Here is a 13,767-nt window from a genome sequence, read left to right on the forward strand (position 1 = left end):
CAAATACTGAGCTTTCTGAGGTTTTGCAGAGTGAATTGGCTCATATTGGTCATCCAGGTTATTCCCCTGGATGTGTTTAGATTTTTCCATTATCCTATTTTTCCATTATCCATTATCCTACTCTTTTTTCATATACTGTTTACCAATTTTCAAAAGTGCATCAAAAACTTTTATCTACTGTTGTCTTTCCTCTTCATCCTTTTAATGAAATAATTTCCTCCTCCTCTTCTCTTTTTCTCCTCCTCCTTCTTCCTCTTCTGACACTGAGGACCTAGATGGGGGAGGGGGAAGAATGGTGTTAAATGCATCTGACTAGATCCTAGTTATCTGGCTGCATGACAAAAGGAAAAGATGCTGGATGTGCTTTTTGTCCTAATGAGTCAAACTGCCAGGCCTATCCTGATCAGGGGATGCCAATGGAGTATCACCTCAACCACCCTGGGTAGTTCCTGCAAAATAATGTAATAAACTCTCATACACTTTGTAACTATTTGACTTTTATAAAACATTGGAGTCGCTTTGCAGAGGGTCCTCAAAATGGTGAGATTTTGTCAACTTGGCAAGAAGTTGATGAATATGAGAATAGATTGTGTTCAGTCATTATTTGTGGTTTAATGCTATGGAAACCAACTTATGTGTTGTTCTGAGATTAAACATATCCATTGTCCAGAATGTGTAATGTAGTAATTAGCAACTTCTTAACATGATTCCAATAACTGTAAAAAATTAGTCATTTCCCCTTCACCCTCCTTCTGTATACATCTCAGGAAAATAGGAAAAATTGTAGTTTCACAGGAAGAATAAAATGCAGCTTCAAATCTTGGAAAAGAAGATGTCCACTTGTCTAAACAAGCTGTCAAAACGATATTAGGGATAGTAATATTATGATAATAAGTTCTATTTATTGGGTGACCAATTCAAGTATTTTGCTAAATTTCAAAAATATCTTTTTTTAAGGCATTGAAAAGCCTTATGTAATAGGTATTATCTACATGTTTACATGTGGAAATGAGGCACAGAAAAATTATGAGGCTCAGGGAAGATCCAGAAGGGATTTGGACGACAGTCTGAACTTCCCTAAATCCTACATACTCCATATTGCAGTAGGGAGTGATGAAAAGGACATTCATTCAACAACTTTTGAAAAATTGTTGGTGACTTCCCTTGGGCATCATCTGTCTCCATAGTATTCATTCTGTCCTGCCACTTCACCTCAGGGGACAAAGTGAAGATATTTGGCGTCTTTGTAACCAGATTTTCAAATACCGTGAGCTTTCTTTAAGGTGCAAGCTTATCTGCAGTTTCTTCTCTCTCATTTTTTTTCCTGGTGCATTTTTTTTAGAAATGCTGAGGGAGATTCTGGAGTCCTTTCCTATATCTCTGATGAAAATCTGATTTAGAAAGTCTCCATTTTAAGAAAGTATAAATCTCACCCTGAAAAATCCTCTCGACTTTGATTTTCTCTACACAGTTGAAAATACTGTTCATGACAGGATGGCTATGCTACAATTCAACCAACATCCTATAAAGAAATTCAACTTGTCAAGACTGGCTTGTTAAATAGGCTTGGAACTGCTATCTGAATAACAAACTAGATCCGAACTTGGATAGCAAACTTGAGTTTTATGGGTCTTCCAATGACCTCATTGTTATAACAAATGAGTACATCAGGTTTCCTTATCCATCAGGAAAGTCCTACACTCTGTGTGTCAGATGACTCAGAAAACACACAAATGTCTCCCATGCTGAAAGATAAGCAGGTTCTGGATTTTCTCCATCTAACGTCCCTTACAGCTATACGTCAAAGCAATATCATCTCCAAGTCAGGTCTTGACTCCCTAGTGGGTGCCTCTCAGTTCATCTGGGCATCAGACCTCTTACTTCCTATTCCTTTCTTTTCTTTTCAGAAATATGTTACATGTGTCAGCATGTAGTCATATAGGAGCATCAGTAATGCTATGCAACCTTGTCCCATCAGGGATCTCCGCCTCCCCATCCCATCATTATCCTCTCCTGACTACAGCTGGAATATTGCCCCTATTCAAGAATGTTATCCCAACAAGTAGTGTCTTCCCACTGCTTTGAGGTGAGGCAAAACACACAAGCCCTTCATTCCCTTCCCAAGGCTGTATGGAGAAAAGGCAGTCAAGTGAGAACACTCTTGACATGGGATTGCTGGAAAATCCTTACCAGCCATCCCCCCTTTCAAGACTATATCTCCTTCTCATGCTCCTTCTCTTGGCTCAACCTGAGGACTTCTGATCCCCACCACTTCTGCGACATTTGGTAATGTCTGAAGACTATTTGATAGTCGTAACAGGCAGGAGTGGGTGGAGGCAATACTGGTATTTAGTGGGTAGAGGCTAGGGATGCTGCTCAATATCCTATGATACACAGAACAGTTTCCACAACAATGAATTTTTTGGCCCCAAATATCAGTGGTTCAGTGGTTGAAAAACCCAGTTGTAGGTCCAGAGGCAAGTAGACAAAATGTCAGGGCGTCATCTCTTATTTCCCAATCCACAAATCATTTATTAAGTGCTTTTTATGTGGCAAAGACTGTGCTCAAGACCAAAGGAGATAAAAAGGAATTTCATAAGTTAGAGAGGGAATAAAGAATGGTGGGGGCAAAAGCCCTGATTCAGGTACCACCAGACTCCTTGGGTTCAAACCCCAGCTCTGTCACTTAGGATCTGTGTGGAATTTGACAAATTCCTCTTTGAGCATCATTTTATTATCTGTAAAATACCTGCAAACAATAGTGCATACATTATAAACTTGTAGTGATATTAAATAAATTATATATAGCAGTGCTCTGAATAGGACTGAATATAGTAAGTTCTCTCTCCTCCCCGTCCCCTCACCTCCCCCTTCACTTAAGGTAAAGGTGTCTGGGACACATTACAAGTCTCTCATACAAAAAACATCCTGGTTTCCCTACAAAGGGATGAAGCCCAGCAGCAATGGGGTTAATGGAAAAGATCCTAGGGTTATGTTATATTCTAGTTCTGACCTTGTCAGGAGCCTTGGCAAGATGACTTCTCCAGTCCTGGCCTCTATTCTCTTACATGCAGAATGGGGACATTGGCACCTGCAAAATCATAAAGTTGCCAGAAGGATAAAATGAGATAATAAATGTGAAAACTATCACAGATTTGAACTTTGAGGATGATATTTATTGTTACATATTTTACATCTTCCTGCATTTCCACATTCTTTCCAAAACTTAAAAAAAGAATTTTCCATTTCCTTAAAAACAGTCAAACTGGAAAAGTTTAACTGATGTGAAGTCCTCAGATTTGTTTCTGGGCATGAGCCAATGAATTGAATAGATTTTCAAAGCTTTGCTAGGGTATTTTTAAAAGTCACAATGATAAATCCTCTGATTTTAAGAGATGAGGTTAGATATATCAATTATTTAAGCCAATTAGTTAAATGCCTTCAGGTGAGCAGTCATCTGAACATGAGTCATTGTGTGAGTGACAGTCAAACCAAGAAAGGAAGAGCATCAGACTCAGCAGGTGTTTGAGGCCCTAGGCGGGCTCTATTTTGTTTTCCAGTTTCTGAACCTATTATAATATGGTGCTTCCCTAAATCTCTTAGTTCTGAAGGCAACTGGCTGTTCTTCGTGTGACATCCTGACTTGAACCCGCTCTGCTTCTCATCTCACTTCCTGTTTGTGTCATCTGGATGGAACGAGGCCCAGGTTTAGACAAGCAAAATGATTTCTAAATCCACAGGCTTGTTCTCCCTTTCTCTTTCCCTCTCTAAACATATGCTGTTTTCTGTGATCTGTGATCAAGGGAACGCTTCAGCTACACTCCATTTACAACACGAAAATGTACTGACCACAATCAACGAATATTCTCAGCTCTAAGTGAAAGGAGCCGTCAAAATGCATCATAATGGACACATGTCCACCTCGTAAAGCTCTCAATAGAAATACCACAGGAATAGAGCATGACCCCTTGGGTAATTAATTGTTCCAATTGGGGATTACAGAGGATTAGGTGGGAGTAAACTATGCTGTGCTATTCTGTCACTGCTCTGTCAAGGCAGAGAGAGCCCCATTTTCAAGCACTGGTGCCCTTCCCAGATATTGGGTTTATTTTCACTAACTGCTTATATCTACTGTTGAAGTCCTCCAGTTTGCTTCTTTGGTCATCGTAGTTCATTTTCCCTTGGACCTGGACAGAAACAAATATGATAGTCATTAGGGTGATTTCACAAGTCCATGATGCAAGTTGGTATTAATGTGATAAAAGCTATTCACCCCCAACCCCACCACTGGGAGGTAACTGGGGTAAGACACTTTCATTTCTATCTCTGAACTCTTGCAATTCATAGGGAAGGCTGCTGCTGCCTCCTGTGCCAATCCTTTGGCAGATTTCCCCACCCCGTACCCAGTTCTTTACTTCTTTTGCAAATTGATGTCCAGGTGTTATGCAGAAGTGAGACCAACTGATTCTCCTATCCAATATGCAACATGATCCCCCACTCAAAGCAAAATCAATCTTTATTTGTCATTTCCCCTAGAGGTCTTTAAGACTATATTATTACATGTGTGCAAATATGGTAATTTACAGATAACCCCACCCCCAGAGTCAAGATGGGGCTCCACCCTGGGCGGGGGGGCAAGGAGCTATGACAAGTGATCTAAGTCCACAGACCACTCGGGGTTTCCATTAGAATATTGGAAGGGTTTTTGCTCAATTTACCTTGTGGCCGACTCGATTCTATGTCTTAGACAATGGATGCTTTTATAAAGGACATGTTCTGAGCTTTTTGTGTGTGTGAGTCCACTGCAATGTAAAATTTGATTTCCTTCACTGCTTTTTCTTAATTCCAAATAATGCTGTGTGTACTGCTGCTGCCTTAAGAAGCAGGAAGACCATAATTTACCAGATGTGAGGCTATTAGGCCTTCATTTCCTGAAGCAATGAATTAGCAACTCTTTTCCCTGTCACAGAAAATTGTCACCAAAATAATCCAAGACACAATGGCAAGTCCAATTAATGTTTTGTTTCTTCAAGAGGACCCAGCTGAGAAATGAATCGACTGAATGAGAGGAAAATTGGATAGGAAATCACCCAGGTCCAAAGTGGGGGAGAGTACTGCAGTAGGCAGTATTTAATTTCATATATTCTGTATTATAAGTATTTTAAACAATTGCTTATATAGATTGCCCTTTCCTACTAGTCAAGATGAAAAATCATTGAGGATACCTTGGATTTGCTTGCTCCTGTTCTCTGTAAGAAAAAACCTAAATTTCTCTTTTGAACAAGCAGCAGCAAAAAGATAAAGTTCAAGGGTTCAAGACTTTGTTTTCATTGGAGTAGTGTTTTGGGGACAAAGAGTAAAGCTAGAGTCTGGAAACTGGAGCTTTAAGGTGAGTTTAATTCTTTCAATTTATATTTAATTCTATATTATATTTCATATTATACTTGATTTTCTAAAATACCTCAATGTTTATGATGGTTAATAACGAGAGGAAACATGCATTTTTTTCACCTATAGGTCCCTTAACAGGTAGTATATTATTGACCTACTCTATGGAAATACCCTTAAGATTTACGTAGGTTAATAATTTGATTTTAGAAGAAAGTGTTCTCTGAAATTGACTTTGCTATTTTTATTTACCGAAATAATGGGAAATGGATAATGGAAAATCTACTTAAAATTTGATGATAATAATATGGATTAGAGTTAGTACAATGTAGTCCATGTTTCCAAATACACAGAAAGTTATGGATGTATTTCCCCTGTTTGAGCATTTAGTTGATAATCATTTCTAAATTAGATGAGATTACATTAGAGATGCTGAAGAGGTGAAGTCACATCTTTTGCCCTTAAGGAACTTGGGACACCAGTGGGAGGCAGGAGGGGTGTCCCTGAAGCATCTGGAGAAGAATTACCAGGCAGCACACAGGGCCAGTGTGGTAGAGTTATAGACACTGGAGCCAGAGACATTTGAAATAAGAAAATGTTTGCTGGGGGCCAAGAACAGTCAGGAAAGTCTTGCATTTCTTTCCCAAAGCAGAGAAGAGATGAGTGGGTGGAAGCAGGAAAGGAGAGGAAAACTGAAAATATGCTGAACACCATCTTTGAAAATCCCAATATCTTCCTTGCAGAAGATTGAAGGGGTGGTGAGAATTACTTAGAAGAAATATCTTTTATTGATGAAACAATAAAGATGAAAAAAGAGTCACCCTTTGAAGAATAGTATATAAAACTCATAGTAATAAAATCATTTTTCAAAGCCTGATATAAGAGGAAGGCATGTGAACTTTTAGAGGGTCTTTATGGACCATCTTACATGATAATGTCAGGAAAATACATCCTTTTGATGGTTCTTGAAGACTAGGAATCCTTGAAATGAAATATGGGAGACAGAACCCACCTCCTGAAACATGCCAACTAATTCCACTTAGATCCTAAAAGGTACAAAACTAAGTTTTTCATGCTACCAGTTTTCTTCAGGTAAATGGCAAAGGCCACATTTTCTATTCTATAATTTCTGGGTCTCCTCCTGTGTCTCAATCTTACCCCAGGCTGTTGCTCCTCTTTGTCAGCAGTGAATTTTCCTTCCTTTATATATCTGGGCATGCTGTGTTCATTGCTGGAAATAATTGACACTACCACCCCACTTCATTGCATTTTTGTTCAAAATCCTTCCATTTTCAAGATATGGCTCAAATTCTGTATCCAAATTCTTCCAAACCCCTTTTCAGCCAGTTAGGCAGCAATACTTAGAAAACACATTCAAAAAGCCCCATGAGAGATATAGAAAGTGGGAAGGGGGTTGTTGAGCTCTTGCTTATGTAGAAACAATTGTTTGAACTGAAAAAAAAAACTTACAAAGGGAAGAATACTTTGAAACACATGTGTAGTGCTCCATCATGAGCCCAGAGGAAAAGCATAACTACTTAAGGAATTAGCTTACTCGTTTGGAATTGAAAATGTCCCACCTCCTCAGTCATTAGCCACTTAATTCTATCAGTCACACCAGCCAATTGAATCTTCTTAAGCTGTTGTCGTCATCAGGTACCTAAGGAAAACACAAATAAATCAAAGTCAACACACTTCTATTTATTTATTCAGACTTTAGGGAAAAAATGATATCACAATGTGGGTTCTGATTATGAATGAAGTATATTGAAAAAGTCTTACATCAAAACCTGTGTGTTGGCAGTTCCACATGACATCATATGATAGATACAAGAAGGATTTTATGTTGACACAAACTACTATTTTATTGCAGTCGTATCAAATAAGTTAAGCCTCCTCTTAAGGACTTTAACAAATGTTTACCTTTTCTAGGCAGTTACTTAACTTTCCAATTATCCAGAAAGTGAGCTCATACGGACAGCAAAACACTAAATGATCTGAACACACATGGTATTAAAAACAGGAGAACTTTGGTTTTTGTTTGTTTGCTTGTTAATTAATATTTAATAAGGAGGCACAGACTTGACCTTGAGCATTTTGTTAATCACAAAGTTTCTTCTTTTATTTGAAACCGGCCGTACACTTTGCTCTCATAATCCATCCACCCATTTAAATGCTGGTTTTTCAAATGCCACGGTCATTAAAGTCTAGCAACCTGGGAAAAAGCATGGCTCTACTGTTTTCACATGTTTAGGTTCTCCTGAGTTGATTTTGTCTGTTTGTTTTCGTTCCTGAGAGAATGGGCTGCCTGTGGTCACCAAGGCATTCTCCCTAGGATTCTGTCATCGCTCTTGATAGAATTTTCATTCCTTAGAACATTGCTAACATAATCAGTACTGCTGTTATTGATCAACACTACTTGATCAAGGTGAAGTTGGATACAGACTCACTTATGGATCTTGTTTTATTAATCTCTTTTTAAAAAATAATAGAACCTCCTATTCAAAGATATGCATTGTAGCATCATGCAGGATGAAAGAGGGCTCTAGGTCTTTATTTGTATTTACTGTAAGATCTGGGAATCCGGGTTCATGCAGAGAGATCCATTCCAGCCTCCTTGATCATTGCTGCATATGCTAGGCATCTAAATTCCTAATACTAGAGTTTTCTCTTGAAATTTTCAAGATATTCTCTTTTTCTTTGGCTGCCAATAGTTCAACTATGGGGGGTGGGGTGGGCGGGGGCACCTGGATGGCTCAGTCTGTTAAGCAAAACTCTTGGTTTCAGCTCAGGTCATGATCTCAGTGTCCTGGATGGAGCCCTGTGCTAGGCTCAGTGCTCAGGATGGAGTGTGCTTGAGAGTTCCTCTCCCTCCCCTTCTCCGCCCCCCCCCCAACCATGTGGTCCCTCAAGCTCTTTCTCTCCCTCTCAATTAAATAAATAAATAAAATCTTTTTAAAAAATAATTCAACTATGGCATGTTTAGGTGAGAATCTCTTTGGGAGATTCATTTAGCTCCTCAGATCTGTTGATGAAGGCTTTTAATAAAGTTTGGGATATTTTCAGCCAATTGTTTCTTCAAATATTTGTTCTGTCCCTTTCTATCCTCTCCCACTGGGATTCCCCATTACATACAGGATTGATATGCTTGGTGGTAACACATGGGTCTCAGAGGATTTGTTTAATGTGTTTGCAATTGTTCTTCTGTTTTTCAGATTGGATAAATTCTACTGATCCATTTTCTGGTTCACTAACTTTTCATTCATGTCAAATCTACTGTGGAGCTCATCTGGTGAATATTTCATTTTGGTGGTTGTATTTTTCAACTCTAGAATTTTCATCTGGTACTTTTTAATAGATTTGATTTCCTTATCAGTGTTTCCTCTGTACTGAATCATTGTTAGCATGTTCTCTGTTGGTTCTTTAAAATGTTTTGGGGGGATGCCTGGATGGCTCAGCAGTTAAGCTCTGCTTTCTGCTCAGGGACTGATCCTGGAGTTCAGGGATCGAGTTCTATATGGGGCTCCCTAAGGAGAGCCTGCTTCTCCCTCTGCCTATGTCTCTGCCTCCCTCTCTCTCTCAAGAAAAAATAAAATATTTAAAAAATAAAAATAAATGTTTTCTGAACATTTTGCAATAGATGCTTTGAAGTCTTTACCTGTTAAATCCAACTTATAGGACCTCCCAGAGTCTATTTCTATTGGCTGCTTCTTTTTCTCCCTGAGTATGGGTCATATTTTCCTGTTTTTTTTTTGCATGTTTCATTATTTTTTTATTGAAAATTGGACATTTTAGATAATATATTATAACAACTCTTGTTCTCATTTTATTTTTATCCTGGGGGTTTTTGTTGTTGATGGGTTTTTTTTGTTGTTGTTGTTTACTTTCTTTTTTATTTTATTAAAAAAAAAACACCATTTGCTTTGACGTGGATGGAACTGGAGTGAAATTAGTCAATCAAAGAAGGACAATCATCATATGGTTTCATTCAATATGTGTAATATAAGAGATAGTGAAAGGGACTATATGAGTAAGGAGGGGAACTGAGTGGGAAAAATTAGAGAGGGAGACAAACCATGAGAGACTCCTAACTCTGGGAAACAAAGGGTTGTGGAAGGGGAAGGGGAGGTAGGTGGGAGGATGGGGTGACTGGGTGACAGGCACTAAGGAGGGCACTTGATGGGATGAGCACTGGGTGTTATACTATATCTTGGCAAAGTGAATTTAAATTAAAAAAGTAAAAAAAAATTAATAACCTAGACTTAATCTGTAGAAACTATTACCCCTACAGTGTATGGCTACTGATGTCTCTGCTCAGTTTTTTTTTTTTTAATCTTAATTTCCTTTTTTGATCTGTCTCCCCAGAGGCAAGTCTGCACAGTTTAGTGGTCAATGATTGGTACACACTGTGCTCAAACACCTCATGTCTATACAGCTTCCATTCTCTGTTAGTGGATCTGTATTCGGTTTGGGGAATACATTCCAAGTCTGGGCACTTTTCAATTCTGCCTCCATTCTTACTTTTTGCTGGGCCCTCTGAGGTCTGTACTTCATGAGTACGGGCTTCCAGACAGCCAAGGATGCATGGAATGCTTATCAAGGCCTTCAATGGCTACCTCATTTCCAGAACCTCCCTGTCTAGCCCTCTGGTATTTCACTACATCACAACAGAAACTGCAAACTCGGGCTAGGAGAGCCACAGTCTTGTCTTTTCTCTGTTGCTTCTGGGTGTGGGTTTTCCTTTTTCCACTCCAAATAAAGCTAGCCCTCTTCAACAGTAAAGCTCCTGTTTTTCACAGACTGCTTTGGTATATTTCTGATTCACATTATTTTTGTCAAATCTGTCCAGCTTTTTTTTTTTAATTTTTATTTATTTACGATAGTCACACAGAGAGAGAGAGAGAGAGAGAGAGAGGCAGAGACACAGGCAGAGGGAGAAGCAGGCTCCATGCACCGGGAGCCCGACGTGGGATTCAATCCCGGGTCTCCAGGATCGTGCCCTGGGCCAAAGGCAGGCGCCAAACCGCTGAGCCACCCAGGGATCCCAAATCTGTCCAGCTTTAAAGTTGTTTTAGGGAGATAGGATTTGCTGATCTCTCCATTCCTCTATACTTGAAGTACTACGTCATTCCTGATAGTAAGAATCGTGCTCTTTTCAAGAGATTTTAAAGATTTACCTGTGGTACTGGGTATCATTCCTTGGCACCTGGTGGTCACCTACACTGCACTGGGAAAAACAGTCAGCTATCAGGCCAGTGTGATCTTAACAAGAGTCCAGTAAGGAACAAAAGGGACTAGCATTTCAGTTTTATAGGAAATTAAACACAAACATTAGCTTACCAGTTCCATATACCTATATTACCTGTATGGTCTTTTAATTGATAATATTTTTTAAATTCTTTTCAATGCACAACCAGAAAGTCCAAGAGTAGGAGCTGGCCTCCTAGTCAGGAATATAGAAAATGCCTAAAGAAAAATGCCTTAAGAAGGAAACACTTAAACAAACGTAAACCAGTGAACACATCTTCAACTCCGCTCATGCTGTGGGGATTAGCACAGGTGAGCCCCCAAGACACAACTCCTCCAGTCCCACTATTTTTTTGAAAAGACAACATAATCTTTATAAAATGTTGTTTAAAAATAAATTAATAAATGAACAAAGAGCATCTCCAAGCTTGTCTTTTGTTTTCTCTTATCATGGTACCACTCAGCTTCTCCGGCAGAGTGAAGCATATACTTTGGTTTTACACCGCTGCTCCTCCATCAGGACTCTGCTACTGACTTGGGAGAGGTCTGAATTTAGCCTTTATATTTCATTTTCCATCAACAATATCTAAGCTTGAAATTTATACTCTATCAGACTTGAACTATCAACCACGCATTATATCTCACGTCAGTAATTTTAAAAATCATGTATATTTTGCCACTTCAGGGAGATAACAGTTAGGTACCTTTGTGATTTCTAGTTGCATTTATATTTTTCTTTACTCTTGAAATTAAAATGGCAGGAAAATATTTAGAAAGTGTGTCTTCTGTATCAGAGAGATTTTCTGTTTCTTCATAGTATGATGTGTTTATAATTATGATTTATGATATATTTATAATCAAGATGCCCTGCATAAAGTAAAAATTCAGATTATCAGTTGAAATCTTTCGGAATAAAAAATTGGATGGGGAAGGTAGGATGTGCTCCAATCATTCCTTAAGCTGACATATTTATAAAACAAAACCATTATGCCATAAAGTTAGCATAGATTTATTGGCCTAGAGGTAAAGCACAAAGAAAAATCTTTTAAATGTGGCCACTAAAAGGTCCCTGTAGTAAAGCATAATCAAGATATTAATCACATTTTTGGTCCTTGACTATTTATCCCTCTGAGTAAGAAAACTGAGGTGACTATTATTCTGTTATGTTGTGCATTACTACACTATTTCCACTACCTGTGAAGTCTGCAAACTGAATCATCTTAAAAGAATTAGTCACTATGTTAAGGTTTTTTTCTTTGGCCCGGGTCCATTCCATGTTTTGCTCTTACTCTAAAGCATTTCCCTCTTCAATGGCAATAAAATAAGTTCAAAATATATACTATATAAGAAAAAGCAGCTAGTTTGACTCATGTTTCTTTCTTATTCCCCCAAACAGTAAGCAGCACCTTTTCCCTGCCCTCAACTTCAGGAAACCAGAGAACTTTCTCAGTTTCTAGTGCTCCTGCCCTCCGTTCTGGCACCCCTTCTTCTCTGCCAATAATCTCCCTTATTCCCCTTCAGGTAAACCTATGCATACAACAGCTTTCGTTTCCAATAAACCTTTAGAAGAGACTGCCAGCCATAGCCTGTCACAGACATAAACCTGGTGGCCACGTTGGCTGATTACATCACCTATTGACAATCAGCCAAAGGAAAGGGGGCTTAATTACAATGGAAGTAATTAGGTTGGAGATAAACAATTACTTCACAGGCAACCTGAACCATATATACTGCTGCTGAGCACTTTGGGGGCCAAGTCATAAATCGTATAAAGCCCTCTGCACTTAGCACAGCACCTAACACAAGGTAGGTTGTGGATTTAATAAATATTTGGTTAATGAATAGTTGAATGAAGTAGATGGGTGACTAAAGAGTAATGAAGCCTCCTTTCATGTGAGATTGTAACCATTTCCCTGGAATAATCTAGGAAAACACCTGCCTTTTCAGAGAAGTCTGGACTAGAGCTCTTTTAGAATCTTCTTCTGGCCTTTGTAAAGGGAATTCTTTGTTTTTCATAAAGCAGCTCAGCATGACTTTTTAAATCAAAGCCTAACAACTGTTTCTCATTTGATTTCGAGCAAAAGTAAAAGCACGGTAGCCTGTAAGACCCACCATGAGCTCACCTGGTTCCTGGTTCTTCCCTTCTTTATCTTTCTGACTTCAACTTTCACAGCTCTTTCTTGCTTCCTTCTTGCACCCACCTTGGCCTTTTGGATATTTCTTGGATGCACCAGACACATACTTGCCTTGGTGCCCCTGTGCTAGCTGCTCCATCTGCCTGGCTATTCTTCCGAGAGATGCACATGGCTCATTTTTAAAAAAGGTAACCAGATAGGGGGATCCCTGGGTGGCTCTGCGGTTTAGTGCCTGCCTTTTGCCCAGGGCACGATCCTGAAGTCCTGGGATCGAGTCCCGCGTCAGGCTCCCTGCATGGAGCCTGCTTCTCCCTCTGCCTGTGTCTCTGCCTCTCTCTCTCTCTCTCTCTCTGTGTGTGTGTGTGTGTGTCTCCCTCTGTGTCTCTCATGAATAAATAAATAAAATCTTAAAAAAAAGAACTTAACAAAAGGAGTTAGAAAACTAGTATGTTGCATTTTAATTGTTCCTACACTTGACCGCGTATCAGAATCACAGGAAGCCCTGGTTAAAATAGATTCCTGGGCCCCACCACAGAACACTCCGCTCAAATAAACCAGAATCAGACTCAGAAGTACCTGTGAGAGCCCCAGATGACTGTGATGGAGCCCCTGTTGGAGAGCCCCCCGAATGGAGGAAAGAACATGACTTTCGAGTCGTATCTATCTTACTTCAATCTCTTCTCTGTTTACTAGCCGACTGGGTGATCTTGAGTAAATTACTTGTTGACATTTATTCTCTAGGAGATTTTCCCCAACTGCAAAATAGGAACAAATATTTAGTGAATCAGTGATCGAATGAATGAATAAATCAGAGGTCCTCAAGGGGATAGTCTATAAATGACATGCCATAAGTAAAGGAGGTAGCCCAGGGCTGAAGCATAAGGAGGCATTTATTGAAGGGATAGTCATGTCCTACTTCCCCCTGGGCATGACTACATCTCACAGATAAGCAGAGGCATATCCTGTCCACATTTCAGTTTTCTTGGTTTGGCAGAAC

General features: G+C 39.3%; 1 long non-coding RNA gene across 1 annotated transcript; it reads right to left on the minus strand.

Moving 5' to 3' along the window:
* Window positions 1-3,246: 3,246 nt before the first annotated feature.
* On the minus strand, window positions 3,247-13,493 carry LOC129515291 (uncharacterized). Its single transcript, XR_008665551.1, has 3 exons — window positions 13,347-13,493; window positions 6,944-7,048; window positions 3,247-4,187 (listed from the first exon to the last, which is right to left on the minus strand). It is a non-coding gene; the product is annotated as an uncharacterized LOC129515291 (long non-coding RNA).
* Window positions 13,494-13,767: the final 274 nt, after the last annotated feature.

The sequence above is a fragment of the Nyctereutes procyonoides genome, unplaced genomic scaffold (assembly GCF_905146905.1).
Source record: "Nyctereutes procyonoides isolate TBG_1078 unplaced genomic scaffold, NYPRO_anot_genome, whole genome shotgun sequence".
NCBI classification, from domain to species: Eukaryota; Metazoa; Chordata; class Mammalia; order Carnivora; family Canidae; genus Nyctereutes; species Nyctereutes procyonoides.